Here is a 17,571-nt window from a genome sequence, read left to right on the forward strand (position 1 = left end):
AAGACTGGTCTCTACTTGGCGAATCCCATCCACATATTGCAGAAAAATATGTGCAGGTGAAATACTAATTTCAAAAACCGTTGCAATTTTTTGAAATCGCAACATGTCAGTTATAGCTACAGAAACGCTACAGTTTTGGGGCAACACGGTGGCTCAGTGGTTATCACTGCAGCCTCGCAGCGCTGGAGTCCCGGATTCGAATCCTGCCAAGGACAACATCTGCACGAAGTTTGTATGTTCTCCCCGTGTTTACGTGGATTTCCTCCCATACTCCAAAGACATACTGATAGGGAAAAATGAACATGGGTCTCACATTCTACATTTTAAAAAAAAAAAAAAAAAAACGCTGCAATTTCCCTATAGGTATAATTGATGTAGGACTTTCTGTGAAAAACACTGCGGGAAAAAAACGCAATGTGTTTCCACCACAATTTTTCCTACAGAGCTTTTTCACTTCGGACCACTATGCGGGTCCTGAGCCTGAAGTAGTTTTTCTCCAAATCTGCAAGTGGTATACATAGCAAAGATATGTTGTTTTATCACTTCTCTGTAATATGAAGGTGCAATATGCCTAACCCCTTCTGGCAGCAGCCATTTTTTGTTTTTGTGAAGCCATAACTTTTTTATTTTATTTTTCATTCACAGAGTTGAATGAGGACTTATTTTTTGAGGGGAAAAAAAAATAACTTCTCAATGGCAATATTTAATATTGTGTATAATGTACGGAGAAACTATATAAGAAAAATCAGATTGGGGTGGAATTGCAATTTAGCAGTTTTGTTCCTTATATGCTATAGGCCGGTACAGTTATGACAATACCAAATGTATATAGATTTTGCTATGTTTTAATAACCCTGCAGTTATTCATGACCATTAGTCAGACAGGAGACAGCTAAGTTATGGGACAAACTCAAACAAACTTGCAGGTATTACAGCCACCTCTCCCAATTGCTTGGCAAGGATCACTCTTTGTAACTGTTCAAATCTATCCATATCAGTCCTTTATCCAAGTGCAGCCCTCATACACTTTTTTCTTTCTTCATTGTCTATCTCGTTCCAATTTTAAACAGGAATGGCCACATAAATCATTGAAGCATCTCCTGTTTCTGAATTGTGTCCTACTAACTGCAGGGGACATCTCTCTCAACCCTGGACCAGCTTCATCCAATCCTCATTTTCCCACCATACATATAAACCCTGCTAACGTCATTAATAGTCATTGCAACCCCTCTCTTTATTCTTCTCTTGGCCATTTTAACTGTGCTTTCTGGAACGCGTACTCGGTGTACAACAAACTCAAATCCTTTCATGACATATTCTTTATAAAATCTTTCAACTTGCAGTATTTCTGTTGGTGGGAATGGTGCATGCTGGTCTTTGGTGGCTAGTTAAAAGCTTCCCAGACCAAGAGGCTGTCGTCTCAGGTAGGATCTTCTGTGTCTGTGTGTTATAATGCCAGGAGATAAGTCCTCTAGAGTGGTGTACCCCCAGCCCCAGTGAGTATCTGGTAACAGATTATTATTTTAGAGATGAGCGAACACTATTCAGAACAGCTGTTCAAAATAGCATGCTCCCATAGAAATGAATGGAAGCGGCCGACACGCAGACTTTGCCGGCGGCCGGTTGCTTAATCCCCCGCGTGTCGGCTATGTCCCTTCATTTCTATGGGAGCGTGCTATTCGGAATGACTATTTCTCTAATTATTATTTATTATTATTATTATTTATTTATATAGCACCATTAATTCCATGGTGCTTTACATCTGAGGGTTTACATACATTACAGAAAATATACAGGTAGAAATAATATTAACAATGACTGACTGGCACAGTGGGATAGAGAGCCCTGCCCACGAGATCTTATAATCTACAATCTATCTATTTACATGGTATATTTATGGGAGTTCTCATATGCCTTTATTGTCATGTACTTACCTAGGAAAAAGAAGCTAACGATGTGTCTTCTAAAGCTAAGAAAATGGCTGATTTTAAAAAATATGCCATCTGTGAGAAAAAACTTTCTCCCACGTCTAAAAAATCCTTATGTCAGTCTTGCACTGAGAAAGTAATTAAAGAGGAACAGCCGTCATTAATGGAGGAAATTAAAGGGATGGTTCTCCATGAGATCCAGTCCTCCATAGCTTCTTTATCTCATGCCTTTACCTCCACTAAGACACAACCTGTGGCCAAATTAGGAGGTCAATTATAGAGCCAGATTCGGATAGTAGTGACGTCTATGTCCCATCTGTGTCCGAAGATTTCATGGAAGGGGAAAAATCTGGGTCCAACAAAAAGAACCTCATATAAATAGCATACTGTGGCTGTATACCAAAAGTCTTACACCGAAAACACTGAAGGTAGGGCCAGGAAAAGTGAGACAACAGATATATATAAAAATATATCAATTTTATTATAGGTAGTTACATAAGAGATAAAATCGTAGCAGTAGGGCAGATGTTCATAGCCAAAAACAGAGACACAAGAAGACAAAGGAGACACCAGGACTTATGCCATACATTACATAAAAAAATGCGACAATACATATGGAACTAAAACCTCATTTATAGAACAAATATATCCATTGATTAATAAATAGCACATATCTAAGTCGCATAAAATCAGTATATGTATATATTTGTGTATTGGCATATGTCTGAGCCAGGATCACCCGGTGTAAAAAATGAAGGTGTTGAAATATCACAACACACACTGCGTTATACAGCTCAGTGTAAAAGCGCCATTAGCATAGAGGCCAAGTGATAATAACACCAAACTATGTAGATATGCGACCACCCCGGGAGAACCGTGCAGGAGGCTGGACTGTCACGGTGACCTTATAGGCACCAGAACTCCCAGGAGAGGTGCACAGGGAAATAGGCAGAGTCAGTTAGTTGTGACGCCAGTTGGAGTATTGAGACACCCGCTGGTCCCTGGGCTGAGATGGTGATGTGGGTGCCAGTGCTCTACTCCAACAAAGAGCATTTGCCCAGGGCTTAGCTACAGGGAAGGCAATGTCCAGGCCTGGATCAGTAGAAGTCCTCACTGCTTTATTGTAACAGGCATCTCCTGGTCACTTGTCCTGTAGCAGTGAGCTGTGGCACAGTGGCTTGTAGCTGGCTGACACCTTCCCATGTATTAGCAGAGAGTCTAAGATGTCTGCAGGTCCAGCTTCTGGTCTACTGCAGGGGCTCAGTTACCTTGTAGAGGTAGGTGCAGGCTGCCAGGGTTATAGCTCTGCTCAGCCTGATGTAATTCCTGTCCTCTTACTGATAGTGATGGGGGCGCTGTCACACAGCTTCTCTGTCCTGCTGTTGCTGTGGCAATCCTCACAACACAGTGTCTGACACACAAGATGGCCACTGCCACACTTCTCCTTGCTTCTCCTTCCCTGGCTCTTACAGAATACTACTTCCTGTCCCTGCTATGACTATTTCCTGTTCCAGCTACAGATCCACTCACCATAGTGTGTGTTGCTATGGAGACCACAGCTCACTAGGACAAGTGAAACCAGAGAACAATAGCTTAACAACATTACACAAATGAATACAGAATAAACATGGCAACACATACAATCCATCATAACATGTAAGGCACTTCTATGGCCAAATAACCATTAGTAACTCCTGTGAGGGGGTTACAGATATACAACTACCTGTGGTCATGGTTGAGAAGTAGCAGTCCGAGGCTCTATAAGGGCTCCCAAGAATACCTTAACATGCTATTTAACCTCTTGTTTGCTTTTTCCTGTCCCTAATAGTGGGTGGAGATACAACTCTTATGGTGCTGTCATGGAGGGCTCACCAGAAACTGAATTACCGGTAACTACTAATTCTATTTTCTATTCCACTTCATGGCCATAACCTTATTTCTTTTACTATCAATACTTTGTCACTCTTAGAACATACGTCTCTCAGATACAAGAATCTACATGTCATTAATAACCAGCGGCTCTCAGATACATTACAGTCATTGTTGTCCCTGATCTCTTCCTTCTCCTGTCTTGATCTGGCTATCAGCCATTAGAGTAACACTCTTAAAAGGTCATTGGATGTGCCAGTACTTCTGCACCCACAGATGGTGGCAACCCTGGCATACACCACACACACCATAAACACACCTTTTTTAAGTTGTGCTCTGCAGTGAACATATATTATAACTCTGCCAAGCCTATTTCACCAAATTCATCTTCTCTCATTTCAATAGCCCAAAAGGAGTCTTGGTACTTTTGACTCCATACTTCCAAGGTGCAGATACTTATTACAGACCATGTCAAAGACCTTAAAGAGGACCTTTCACCATCTGGGGCACATGCAGTGTAATTCACCACTAGAAAGCCAACTGAAGAGCTATCAGTGCCGGTACCGTAGGTCTTCACTGTCAGAAGGAAGTTTCTGACAGTCAGGCAGGAACGCCCTTCCTCACAGCAATGTCTATTGTACTGTACTGTACTGTGAGAGGGGGCGTTCCTTACCGCACAGCCATGACGCTGAGTGGTGAGGAACGCCCCCTCCCAGTACTCGTCTATGGACAAGTACTATAAAGAGGAGAGGGGGCGTTCCTCACTGCTCTCACAGTACAGCGCAATAGGCGCTACTGTGATGAAGGGTGTTCCTGACTGACTGTCAGAAATGCCCTTCTGACAGTGAAGAGCTACAGTACCAGCACTGATAGCTCTTCACCGGGGGCACAGAACATGAAAGCCAATAGTGTGCTGAATTCAGCGCACTCTCGGCTTTCTAGCAGTGTATTAAACCGCATGTGCCCCAATTTAAAGCAGCATGATACTTTCCCCTTCCATACCTCTTTGAGACAACCATCCAAAATTGCATTAAAAAGTAGTCTTCTAGTGGGGTTTCTTCTAAGAGAAGACAGCTTGCATGAAGAACTGAAAATGTGGTCTGGGTCCGGGGATGCTCTTCTCAAAATGGTGGTTGAAATGTTTTCACTGTATATTTTATTATATTATTATATCTCAACAGAAATATCTCAAAGGGCCAGGGCAGAAATACCACTGAAAAACTGTGGAGTTTTACAGTGACAGTACAGTGAATGGGATTCCCATCCCTACTTTCCGCAGTGCGCTCATGCGACAATTTCCAAAACTGCCGCAGTTTTTGAAATCACAGCATGTCAATTATATCTACAGAAATGCTATCAGTATCAGTATGGCTATAACTGAAGCAAACTTTCTAAGCAGAGTGCTGCGGGAAGAACGGCAATGCGACCTCAGCCTAAAGTGGTTGTCTAATGCAGACACCCTTCATGGACATGTTCTGGAGCAGTGTTTCTTATCACCCCAAAGCCATGTTCCTCACATTGTAGCAAATAATAAGTTCCCTTTTTCAAAGATGGCTGTCACAATCTAAAAGTCATTCCATAGAAAATATATTGTAATTTTAGTCTAAGAACACTTTTATCCAGATATAGATTTTACTTTTTATTGCTCCAATATTTTGTGCTGGCTTTTCAGATATGTTTCTTTGTAAAATAAAACCCTGGTAATAATTGTAGAGATGATATTACACATATCCATTAGCCGACTGGTCTTCACAACAGTTACCTAAGGGCTATAAAAAGCTATTTCTAACCTCACTTTCCCTATAAACATTTACAAGCTTACAAGAATTATCCCCCGTCAGATAGACTGGCACATGTGCAAAATATAGATACTCGTATGAAAGCAAATAGTTGTATTTCCTATTCTTTTATTACGATTCATGGATGTTTTGTTGATTTTCACAACAGATATTATGTGATAGAATTGTATGAAATTATTATGTAACCTATACAGCAATATATAGCATAGACTTGTCTTAGTGAGATGTGAGACATTGTTCTTTTTAACGGATAAGCAGCAGCAGAGTTCAAGGTGAATAGCTATCATCACTATAGAATGAAAGTGTGTCATACAGATTATTCAGCCACCATATATAGCAGCAAAAATGTCAGCTTCAGCAGATACAACAACACTGAGAAAAGGCAGGATATATGTGGCCTATGAGTCTAACTTGCTGATATCCATTGACTAAATGTGTCCATCCCTGTTAAACCTGACCATGAAGGAATAAATGTGTTACCAGTGCACACACTTTGTAGTAGTGCTGCAGTTATTAACCATGTCATTACCACAAAAAAGACACAAAATTGCAACTTTTATTCAACATCATTTTATTCCAAAAATCTTTTAATTTCCCCATAGAATATAACACTATTATTATAGGGTCTAAAATTACAGTGAACACAAAATTACAAGGGCGGAATTTATTAACAGCTTTGTACCGGTTTTCTTGTATTGAATAGTTGCACATTTTGCCACATGTCATTTGCACAAAAAATCTCTACTTACTTTTCAAAGAAGTAAAAAAAAAAAGTGAGCAAGATAAAGCCAAGTGACAGAAACATCAAACCAATTTATCAATTGAAAATAGTGAAAATTTGAGGGCAATATATTTAATTTCATTAGGACAGTCTAAAGATATACAAATTATTAAAGAGAATTATTAAAAGGCAATTTAGTCTGGGGACTTTTCATTAAGACTTGAAGACTTGTATGTGAGATGTCAGTAATACTAAATCTTCCCCACATAGATATGTATGTATATATATTTTGTGGAGAAGGTAGCTCAGTAGCAGCAAATAGTGCGGACCCAACCAGTCAGAGACGAGACAGGGACAGGAAATTTGTATCAAACAGGTTTATTTAGAAAAAAACAGCAAAATAAATAAACCTTTACTTCAGGTACAAAATAAGCAAAAATAAAATACAGCCTTACCTTCAAGCAAAACCCTGCTCGTCCGAGATCTAACTAAACAGTAAAAAACTAACTATACATGTGGCTTATTACCAACCACATTAACAAAATGAAGTAGCACAGTACAGTCTCGCGAGACTCTCCGTGTGTTAGGACAGACCCAGATACCACCTTTTATGACCCAGTAATGAGCTTATGACTCACAGGTCGGCTGAAGCCTATTCAAGACCCGCCCTGGACCACACGTGGGTCAGAAACATGGGGCGGATATACCGGGACTCCAGCACTCTGCCTGTAATGTTACCTTCTCACTATATATATATATATATATATATATATATATATATATATATATGATCCTTTAATAGTCCCACAGTGGGGAAATTTCAGTATGTTACAGCAGCATAGTAATACAGATACAGGAAAATACACAGTAATATATAACGGAAATAGACACACATATGATGAGAAGAGAAGATATACTAGGAGTCCATATCAGCTAAGGAACAGAAGAAAGAAGGAAGACTTCATAATTAGAGATGAGCGAGTAGTGTTTGATCGAGTAGGTGTTCGATTGAATACTACGGTATTCGAAATACTCACTCGATCGAACACTACTAGCTGTTCGAAGTTTAAGGTTCGATGCAGAACCAGCGTTGATTGGCAGAATGCTATATATTCTGCCAATCAACGCTGGTTCTTCTCTTACCTTTAGAAGTCTTCTCCGTGCAGCGTCCCCGCGGCGTCTTCCAGCTGGAATTCACTCTGCCTAGGCAGAGCCGACTGCGCATGCGTGGGCATGCCCTTGCATGCGCAGTCGGCTCTGCTCAGGCGTCGGGCCAGGCAGAGCCGACTGCACATGCGCAGTCAGCTCTGCCTAGGCCCGATGCCTAGGCAGAGTGAATTCCAGCCGGAAGAAGACGCGGGGGCGCTGCGCTGGGAGAAGACTTCAAGGAGAATCCAACCCAACCATCACTCGTGGACTTGGTAAGTATAAATTTTATCGAATTTTGCCTACCCCTGAAACGAGCATTTCCCCCCATAGACTATAATGGGGTTCGAAATCTGTTCGAACAGTCGAACGGTGTGCGGCTGTTCGAATCGGATTTCGAACCTCGGACATTTTAGTGTTCGCTCATCTCTATTCATAATTGCTTAGTTTTCTGTGCGGAGGGATCTTTGCTTGGTCTGATGTAGATTATACAGCCTGATCACGGTTGGAAGGAAGGACTTCCAACCTTCTCACATTTGGGGTGAAGCAGACGGTCACTTACAGTGCTGCCAAGTGCCATCAAGGACTCATGCATGGGGTGGGATTTGTTCTCCCACATGGAGATCACCACGTACAGTGTCCTTCTGTCACACCACCTGTACTGGGTCCAGGGGGTCCCCAGGACAGGGCTGGCCCTTCTGATTAGCCTGTCAAGTCTATTTCTGTCCCTGCTTGATATGCAGCTCCCCCAGCAGGCCACACCAAAAAAGATGGCTGAAGCAACCACAGAGTTGAAAAAGCCCCTAAGAAGTGGCCCCTGGACTCCAAAGGCCCTCAGCCTCCTGAGCAGGTAAAGTCTGCTGTGACCCTTTCTGTGCAGGGCCTCCAGGTGATCAGGCCAGTCTAGTTTATTATTGAGGAGCACGCCCATATACTTCTCAATGCATGTCCCTTGGATCTCCACCGGGGTCGGAGCACTTCTCCGTTTACTAATGTCCACCACCATCTCCTTGGTCTTCCCAGCATTAATCCTAAGCTGGTTCCGCTGGCACCATTCAACAAAGTCTTGGTTTAAGTCTCTGTATTCCCTGTCGTCACCATCAGTGATAAGGCTTACTATTGCAGAGTCATTGGAGTACTTCTGTAGGTAACAGCTGGATGAGTTGTGCCTAAAGTTAGCAGTGTACAGTGTGAAGAGAAATGGGGCAAGAACTGTACCTTGTGGTGCCCCTGTACTACAGATCACAGTGTCAGACACACAGTCCCGGGCTCTCACATACTGAGGGTGGTTTATGAGGTAGTCCAGGGTCCAGTTGGACAGGTGATGGTCTACTCCACCAAGGTTCAGCTTCTCCCTCAATAGCCCTGGCTAAATGGTGTTGAATGCACTGGAGAAATCAAAGAACATTATTCTCATAGTGTAGTCATTGTAGCCCATCGAGTTGGGTTTCTTTGGTACTGGTACCACACAAGATGTTTTCCACAGTTGAGGTACCACTCCCAGCTTTAGACTCATATTGTATGAGTGGGGACCCAAAAGTTTCCAGAATGAGGCTGCTGCGCGCGCAGTTTTCGTAGTACGTGATTCTACAGCTAGTTATTTGTTCAACCATGCCTTCTCAGTCAGTGTGCCAAGCGGCGTTGATGCGGAAGGTTTCGTCTACCCGCAGTGAATTTTCTTGCAAGAGCTGTTTTGTCCAGCCGTTGTTTTTCTTAAAGGAGAGTACTTTGAAGGAGATTAAAGGAATTTTGTACCAAAAAATAAATACATGCTTCAAAAACAACATTTCTGGAAACTTTTGGGTACCCCCTCGTACTCGTGCGTAATAATACCACACAGCTAGTCTTCACACATTTTAAGAACTATATTTATTCATATATACAGTACAGACCAAAAGTTTGGACACACCTTCACTTCACAGGTGTACCCTGTCAGGTTTAATAAGTGGGATTTCTTGCCTTATAAATGGGGTTGGGACCATCAGTCGTGTTGTGCAGAAGTCAGGTGGATACACAGCTGATAGTCCTACTGAATAGACTGATAGAATTTGTATTGTGGCAAGAAAAAAAGCTGCTAAGTAAAGAAAAACGAGTAGCCAACATTACTTTAAGAAATGAAGGTCAGTCAGTCCGAAAAATTGGGAAAATTTGAAAGTGTCCCCAAGTGCAGTTGCAAAAACCATCAAGCGCTACAAAGATACTGGCTCACTGAGGACCACCCCAGGAAAGGAAAACCAAGAGTCACCTCTGCTGCGGAGGATAACCAGGTCAATGCCACACAGAATTCTAGCAGCAGACACATCTCTACAACAACTATTAAGAGGAGACTTTGTGCAGCAGGCCTTCATGGTAAAATAGCTGCTAGAAAACAACTGCTAAAGAACGCAAGGAATGAACATTAGACCAGTGGAAATCTGTGCTTTGGTCTGATGAGTCCAAATTTGAGATCATTGGTTCCAACCACCTTGTCTTTGTGTGACACAGAAAAAGTGAATGGATGGACCCAACATGCCTGGTTCCCACCGTGAGGCATGGAGGAGGAGGTGTGATGGTGTGGGGGTGCTTTGCTGGTGACACTGTTGGAGATTTTATTCAAAATTAGAGGCATATTGAACCAGCATGGCTACCACAGCATCTTGCAGCGGCATGCTATTCCATCGGTTTACGTTTAGTTGGAACATCATTTATTTTTCAAAAGGACAATGACCCCAAACATACCTCCAGGCGGTGTAAGGGCTATTTGACCAAGAAGGAGAGTGATGGGGTGCTACGCCAGATGACTTGGCCATCAACAGTCACCAGACCTAAATTCAATCGAGATGGTTTGGGGTGAGCTGGACCGCAGAGTGAAGGCAAAAGGGCCAACAAGTGCTAAGCATCTCTGGGAACTCCTTCAAGACTGTTGGAAGACCATTTCAAGTGACTACCTCTTGAAGCTCATCAAGAGAATGCCAAGAGTGTGCAAAGCAGTAATCCAAGCAAAAGGTGGCTACTTTGAAGAACCTAGAATATAAGACAGATTTTCAGTTGTTTCATACCCTTTTGTTAACCCCTTCCCGACATGCGCCGTAATAGTACGGCGCGTGTCGGGTCTGTAACTATGGCGACCGCCCGGGAGCCGGGCGGCCGTCATAGCCGCCGGGTGTCTACTGCTTTAAGTGTATACAGCCTGCAAAAGAGATGATGATTTTTTGCAATGCATTGCAATGCATTAGCATTGTAATGCATTGCATTAGTGATCAGACCCCCTGGGGTTCAACACCCCTAGGGGGTCTAATAAATGCAAAAAAAAAAAAAAAAAAAGTAAAAAAAATATAAAAAAATATAAAAAGTATTAAAAGTTCAAATCACCCCCCTTTCCCTAGAACAAATATAAAAGTAGTTAAAAACTGTGAAACACATACATGTTAGGTATCCCCGCGTCCGAAATCGCCCGCTCTACAAATCTATAAAAATATTTTTCCTGTTCGGTAAACGCCATAGCAGGAAAAATAGTCAAAAGTGCCAAACCGCCGTTTTTTCACTGTTTTAATTCTGATAAAAATTTGAATAAAAAGTGATCAAAGCAATAACATTTCCCGAAAATGGTAGAACTAAAAAGTACACCCGGCCCCGCAAAAAAAAGACGCCCTATGCATCCCCGTACACCCATGTATAAAAAAGTTACGGCCGTCGGAATATGGCGACTTTTAGAAAAAAAATTTTTTAACACCGTTTTGGAATTTTTTTTAGGGGTCAAAATGTAAATAAAACCATAGAAATTTGGTATCCCTGGAACCGTACCGAAACACAGAATACAAGGGACATGTCATTTTGGCTGCACAGTGAACGCCGTAAAACCAAAGCCCGTAAGAAAGTCGCAGAAATGCATTTTTTCTTCAAATCCACCCCATTCTGAATTTTTTTCCTGCTTCCCAGTACATTATATAGAATAATTAATGGTGGCATCATGAAGAAAAAATTGTCCCGCAAAAATTAAGACCTCATATGACTCTGGGAGCGGAGAAATAAAAAAGCTATGGGGTTTAGAAGGAGGGGAGTCAAAAACGAAAAACGAAAATCAAAAAATGCCATCGGCGGGAAGGGGTTAAGTATATAATTCCACATGTGTTAATTCATAGTTTTGATGCCTTCAGTGTGAATCTAAAATTTTCATAGTCATGAAAATACAGAAAACTCTTTGAATGAGAAGCTGTGTCCAAACTTTTGGTCTGTACTGTATATATAAATAGAAATATATATTTATATTTAGGCACAGCAATGTTATGATGATGAAATTGTCAGAATATGCTAGGAGTCTAAATCTTTTGCCTTCGATTGTTTCTTCTTAGTACACTTGCAGATAGTTTTTGAAGGAACTCGGCGGGGAAGCTGTTCTTGGAGAACTAAGCCTAGATCTTCTGTGGATGTAGGTTTACATAACTCCTTCTGTCCAGTCTTGTAATCCTAGACAGACTGGATGATGTTGAGATCAGGGTTCTGTGGGGGCCATATCATCGTTTCCAGGACTCCTCCTCCAATGGGTGGTCACAAGAAATAATGTTTGATTTAGGCCTCATGCACACAATCATGTGCACAATTGGTGGACTGGCCATTTTTTTCATAGCTAGCTTTTACAGTTCTGTGTATATATATAAAATAATATTTTTAACTACAGAACCGCTAGGCTGCAAGACACGGCAGTGAGGTCCACAGGCCCAGGTAGGCGGCTGTATGTCTGAATGCAGACTACCAGTTAACTTCACTGGCAGAAATGTTAGTGCGGTTCAGGCTGCCAAAGGTTAACCGTCACCATTGGTCAGCAACACAAAAAGACTCCTTTAACACCCAGGAGCTACAACACAAGTAGACAGATTACATAGGCTATTCTGATTCCCACTGGCTGAGCCAAGGAATCCTAACTAGATCCCTAAGCTGCTCCTGCCTTTCACTGGAACCTAGCCTTAACCTCCTGTCTCAAGTATCTTTGTCAAAGTGTGAGGCCTGGGCAAGCGTCGGCTTACACTATATAAAGGCTAGTCCCCGCCCAACAGGGGCGGTGGCCATGACATCACCGATCATGCTCAGTATGGGCAAAATGGGACTTAGCCTCTGAGCGGCTCCAAAATGTCTGAGCATACTCAGTAGGGAAATAATGGCACTTAGCCCTTGAGCGGCTCCAAAATGTCTGAGCATGCTCAGTGGGCCGAAAGCTGGACTTAGACTCCCGACTCCCTGCTGCATGATGCCAAGGGTGAGGGTTGGATTGGCCCGCAGGTGGCGCTGTGCGCCAGAACGGAAACCTGTGGGACCCGATCCTAACACTAGCACACTGAACCATTTACTTCTATGACTCCATGTACTCCTCATTTGAGTGTATGAGATTGTGAGCAAAACTCAGGACAGGTACTAATCCTATCCATTTTGCCGACCACGCTCACTGGCCTGAATAAATAGGGCCACAGCTTGTCTTAAACTTAGTACGATGGATGTTGGGAAGGGGTTAAGTGACAATCTGCATTGAAGGACAAATGGGCAACACACCACCTCCTCACCACGCCCTCTCTCCGTAGGTGTCCCCCAAGGCTCCGTCCTAGGACCCCTCCTGTTCTCCATCTACACCCTTGGCCTGGGCCAACTCATAGAATCTCATGGTTTTCAATACCATTGCTATGCCGATGACACCCAAATATACATCTCTGTACCAGACATTACCTCCCTGCTGGCCAGAGTTCCAGATTGCTTAGCGGCCGTAGCCTCCTTCCTCTTCTCCCGCTTTCTCAAACTGAACATGGAGAAAACAGAGTTCATCATTTTCACCCCACCCTGCATGGCCCCTCCACCTGACCCATCTATCAAAGTTAACGGAACCCCACTTTCCCCTGTCCCACAGGCCCGATGTCTTGGGGTTACTCTGGACTCCGACTTATCCTTCAAGTCACACGTTCAAACCCTCAACACCTCCTGCCACCTCCAGCACAAGAACATCCATCGAATCATCGCTCCTTCCTCACCTCTGAAACTACCAAGATGCTCGTCCATGCCCTCATAATCTCCCGCTTAGACTACTGAAACACCCTCCTCCATGGACTCCCAGCAAACACCCTCACCCCCCCTTCAGTCCACCTTAAACTGTGCTGCTCCCTTAATTCACCTCTCCCCCCGATCTTCATCGACTGCTCCCCTCTGTGAATCCCTCCACTGGCTACCTATAGCCCAGCGAATTGAGTTCAAGCTATTAATGTTAACATTCAAAGCCATCCACAACCTGCCCCTCCATATATCTCTGACCTAATCTCCAGCTACCTGCCCACACGTAACCTCAGATCCTCCAGTGACCTCCTACTCCGCTCTGCCCTCATCCGCTCCTCACACAACCTTCTCCAAGATTTCTCCCGTGCATCCCCATACTCTGGAACTCCTTACCAAGACACATAAGACTGATCCCCACAATCACAGGCTTCAAGAAGGCCCTGAAGACTCACCTATTCAGGAAGGCCTACAACCGCCAATAACACTATCACCACACCACCATCTGAACTGTCTCCCGCCTCTCCTTTCTCTACCCCCTTCCCTCATAGATTGTAAGCCCTTGCGGGCAGGGCCCTCTACCCCACTGTGCCAGTCGGTCACTATAAGTATTATATCTACCTGTATATTTTGTGTACTGTATGTAACTGTTATGGTTCTGGGTATATATATAAAAATAATATTTTTAAAACCGCAGAACCTCTTGGGCTGCAAAGGCACTGCAGCGAGGTCCACAGGCCCTATGGGTGGCTGTATGTCTATATGCAACAGTACGGCGGTACAGCACAGTGTGAACTGGGAGCAACACACATTCACCAGTTAAACTCACTGAGTGAAAGACAGTGCAGCTCCCAATGTGAACAGCCTGGAAACAAACACAAAACAGCTGCCCAGGGTTAACACTCACCCCAGGTCAGCGACAAACATAATCCCCGGCAATAGCTGGGGGTGCTCCTGCACACAGCTAGGAGTGGGCAAACACCTAGGCCCCTGCAGTAGCTAGGAGAGCTCCTGCACACAGCTAGGAGCTACCAACGGTGTTAGACAGGGTGAGCACGGCTATCTGGGAAACCAAACCTGCCGCAGCTCCACAGGCTGGAACAATGTCTATTGCTCCAGGCCTTCGTGTAGAGCTGTCAGTCCTTCAGGATTTACTGGTCTATCTAGTAGCACCCTATACTGCCACCTGCCTGAACACTGGAGACTCTCCCTGGGTCTACTGCCATTAGGACCAGCAATTTACAGACAAAGTGTGAGCGCCGGGCGGGCGTCAACTCACTTTTTTTAAAGGGAAGTCCCCGCCCAATAGGGCGGTGGCCATGACCTCACCGCTCATGCTCAGTCGGGGAGAACTGGCACTTAGACTGTGAGCGGTTCCAAAAAGTCCGAGCATGCTCAGTTGGAGAAAACTGAGTCTTAGTCTCCAGAGACTTCACTGCATGCCGCCGGGAGCGAGGGTTGGATTGGCCCGCAGGTGGCGCTGTGCGCCGGAAGGCAAATCTGCGGGACCCCATCCTAACAGTAACCCCCAAATGTAAAGCACCATGGAATTAATGGTGCTATATAAATAAACAATAATAACAACACATTGTGATGAGATCTGTGATAGCATCTGCCATCTCCTTCAACGTCAAATAGTGTCAATTTCATTACTGTTATTATTTCAATGACTATTTTATACTCCTGTTCTTTTATGAAAACCCATTGGCCACAAATTTAATTCTACAGTATAGTACTGAATAAATGTATGCAGATCTATGGAAGTCATCTGGTTTCATGTCTCTTGTTCTGTTTATTTGGTTATTAGGAGTACTCAAGGTCAAGAAATATGTGCAGATAAAATCCTTGTAGGTTTTGAAACAAATGGTGTTTCAGTATTAGATCTGTGAAAAGGCTCCTTCCTGTAAAGATTAGTTGATAAAATCATCTATGACTATTATTCTTGATGCTTTATAGGATGGCGGCACTAAACCTTGAATCCAAAGGAAAAAAGTACATGAATAAATATACAAAACCTTACATCATCCACTTATTTTTCTTGCTTCTTTTCTGTTCTGTATCACATATACACAATATGAAAAATAAAATATAAAAGAAGGTAATTTTTCACTTAGAAAGCAACCTTGCTCCCCTCCCCAAACTCTAATACTAGTGCGTGTGAGTCAATAAGTTTAAATCTTAAGATTTAGTGGTTATATTAAAAAGATATGGAACCTTGGTTGGTATATAGGCTGTTCCTTGGAGGATGGGTGAGACTAGAGCAGTAAGGAAATGTTCACATGGAGGAATTCCACTTATTAATTATCTCCAAATTTCGCCTGAAAACAGCCTTCATTAGTTTCACTGAGTGGCAAATGCTAATTTTTTTTTTTTTTTTTACCTAACAAAAGATTAAATGTCATGCTCCATCTTCAGGCGGATTCCGCCTGAGAACTCCCCATGAAATGAATTATTGGTAACCAATATTGGCAATACCACCTAACTGGTGGGGATTTTGACAAGGAATTTGCAAATTCCATGGCTGATTTGGTAAAACAGAAAAATTGTACTTCTGAATTCTGAATTTACAACAAAGATAAAGAATGGACTCCTACCATTACTGAGACCCAGGTACAACTAGGTTCTGGCTGATAAAGTCCAAAAAATATCCTCCTCTACAGCTCGGTTTGAGTTTTCATTTGGGAAGTCCGCTTGGGGACCCCCTGAACGGACACTTATATGCATTAAAAAGCGGTTACCTGGGAAACCCACGGACCTGATAGACTATGATGGGGTCCGTGTGATTTCTGCAAGCAACACTTTTCTCTCCGCATGATTCATGCAGAAACGGAGTGGAAACCACACGGACCCCATTATAGTCTAAGGCAGACCTGGGCAAAGCACGGCCCGTGGGCGATATCCGGCCCTCTGACTGATTCAGTCCGGCCCGCACAGCTTGACTAGGAAGGCGTGTCTAGGGAGGCGTGTCTTAGTGCTGGCAGGACAGTGCAAGAAGATGGAGACATGTGGTGTGTGTCCTAAGGTACTGAGAGGGGAATGTGAAATGCAGGGTGGAGAGTGTGTGTGTCTGTGTGTGTGTCTATATGTGTGTGTGTGTGTGTGTGTGTTTGTCTATATGTGTCTGTCTGTGTGTGTGTGTGTGTGTGTGTGTGTGTGTGTGAGTGTGTCTCTCAGTAACCTAGGGGCAGAGATTGAAGGGGAATGTTATACTAGGGCAGAGATGGCAGATGGAGGGGGGGGGCATGAAACTGGGGGAGAGATGGAGGGGGGACATGAAATGGGGCAAATGAAGAGGGATATGAAACTGAGGGAGAAATGGAGGGCGGACATGAAACTGGGGGTAGATGAAGAGAGCACTTAAACTGGGGGAACATTAAACTGGGGACAACTGGAGGGGGCATTAAACTGTGCAGGTAGCTGGAGGTGGACCTGTCTGCCTCTAGTTGTCCCCAATTTAATGTCACCCTCCAGCTACCCCTACGGTTTAATGTCTGCTTCCAGCTTCCCGATTTTAATGTCCCCCTCTAGTTGCCCCAGTTTCATGTCACGTTTCATGTCCAGCTGTCAATTTATTGCCCCCTCCAACTACCCCCACTGTTTAATGTCCCCCTCCAGCTGCTCCAGTTTCATGTCACCTCTAGTTTCCACCAGTTTAAACTGGGGCACCAAGAGAGGGAGTTAATACTGTGGGGCAGTTGGAAGGGAACATTATAATGTGGGGGTGTATAATGTACGGGTGACTGTAGGAGGATTATACTTTGTGGGGGCACATGGAAAGATGATTGGGAATGGGCGGAGTCAACGTAGAAGTGGGTGGAGCTAAATTTGCAGTGGCGCGGCCCTCTAGCATAGTTTCAATTTCTTATGCGGCCCCATGGAAAAATTAATTGTCCACCCCTGGTCTAAGGGGTCCATGTGGTTTCCTTAGGCAAGCGCTTTTTGATGGACTTCCGTTCAGGGTGTACCCAAGTGGACTCCCCGAACAGAAACCTGAACACAGATGTGAACCGGGCCTCACCTAGGCAAAATAAGCACCTAAGTACCATGAACCTTCTCTATGCCATACGGCATGCTTGAAGATACTAGTATTGCTAGTCTC

This window comes from Leptodactylus fuscus, chromosome 8, assembly GCF_031893055.1.
Source record: "Leptodactylus fuscus isolate aLepFus1 chromosome 8, aLepFus1.hap2, whole genome shotgun sequence".
NCBI lineage: Eukaryota > Metazoa > Chordata > Amphibia > Anura > Leptodactylidae > Leptodactylus > Leptodactylus fuscus.